The 1,409-nt window shown below is 36.7% G+C and overlaps 1 long non-coding RNA gene across 1 annotated transcript; it reads right to left on the bottom strand.

Annotated features, from left to right (window-relative positions):
* Positions 1–282: 282 nt before the first annotated feature.
* On the bottom strand, positions 283–1,072 carry LOC127812267 (uncharacterized). The gene is made up of 3 exons (XR_008025846.1): positions 781–1,072; positions 615–702; positions 283–320 (listed from the first exon to the last, which is right to left on the bottom strand). It is a non-coding gene; the product is annotated as an uncharacterized LOC127812267 (long non-coding RNA).
* Between the last annotated feature and the right edge of the window lie 337 nt (positions 1,073–1,409).

Below are 1,409 nucleotides of genomic sequence, written 5' to 3'. Positions count from 1 at the left end.
CACACTGGCCGTCCGCGCGCGGCCGCGCCAGCCCGCCCAGGAGCGCCTTGGCTGCCCAGCCCACTGCCTGGCCATTTTTTTTCCAAAAAAAATATATATTTTTTTTAAATAAAACCATATTTTCCAGAATACATTTCCATATCAAGGGGCTTCCAAAACACTAAATTTTTCCCCCTTTTAACCACATTTACATACAATCCAAGTTTAACAAAATAATACAACACAAAAATACAAACTACATAACCATTACACATAGTTTTCCTCTTTGATTCAATACCTTCACCCTTGCAAAACTCCCTTTCCCTTGGATGTTTCTCCACCTACATTGAGGTCAAAGGACCTTATGAGCCAATGCTCAGTAAGGGTGCTATGCAAATGTAAATGAAGTATGAGAAACATAACATGTAATGCAATGCAATGCATATCAAGGGTAGTTCTCCATGCCTTCATAACCACTTAGGTTAAGGCACCAACCAACCCCTCACTCCCCTCACAAGTCCTCCTTATGGCCATAGGTCCACTTGGGCACAAAACATGCAAAGAACCATCACATGCAACTCATTCATACATGTACAAATGCAAGCAAAACCCCTCCACTTGGGGCTATCCCTTACCTTGTTTCCTTGAAGCTTTACACTCTCACAAGCCAAGAATCCCTCTTAGACTTTGAAGCTTCAACACCTCCACAAGCTAATACTCACCCTTAAAGAAAAATAATAAAAGAGACTTTAGCTCTTAAACACATGCCTTAAACTATAACAAAAGAGAAAACTAGATTACCTTTTGCTAGACTTTCTCTTCCTTCTCTAGACTTCCTTGCCTTCTTACTTGCCTTCTTGCTTCTCTACTTCACAAATGGGAAAAAGCTTGGAACTAATTTCTCACTTCCCATTTATAGAGTTTTCTTCTTAATCCATGCCAATTCTCAAGATCACATCCTAGCCATTGATTTTTTTCTTATTTCAAGAGACCTAATCTCTACCTTTGAACATTAGCACAATCCTTGTGCTTCTCCCAAGTTAAATCCTAACCCTTGATTTTAGGAGAACTCTTGCCTAGATACAAAGGAAACACAAATCCAAGAGACTTATCTTGTTAAATCTCCTCCATTGATCTCTCTTTGGAGACTTAATCTCCTCCCTTGGATCAATCCCAATTTTCCATAATTCTCCATTTTTCATTTAATTAAATCATGACTAATTTCCAAGATTGACTAATTTCCCAAATTTGCATTTAATTTAAATCCACAACTTTTCAAGCATTTAATGGAGACTTAAATAATTTCTTTTTGATTTAAATTTAAAAGCTCTTGAAAGACATAATCTAATTTCTTTAGCATTTATTTAAATCCACCATTTTCCAACATTAATGCTTGACAAATTTCTTTTTATTATTGATTTTCTTTTTAA

The sequence above is a fragment of the Diospyros lotus genome, chromosome 10 (assembly GCF_014633365.1).
Source record: "Diospyros lotus cultivar Yz01 chromosome 10, ASM1463336v1, whole genome shotgun sequence".
NCBI classification, from domain to species: domain Eukaryota; kingdom Viridiplantae; phylum Streptophyta; class Magnoliopsida; order Ericales; family Ebenaceae; genus Diospyros; species Diospyros lotus.
This window is presented reverse-complemented; position numbering and strand designations above follow the sequence as displayed.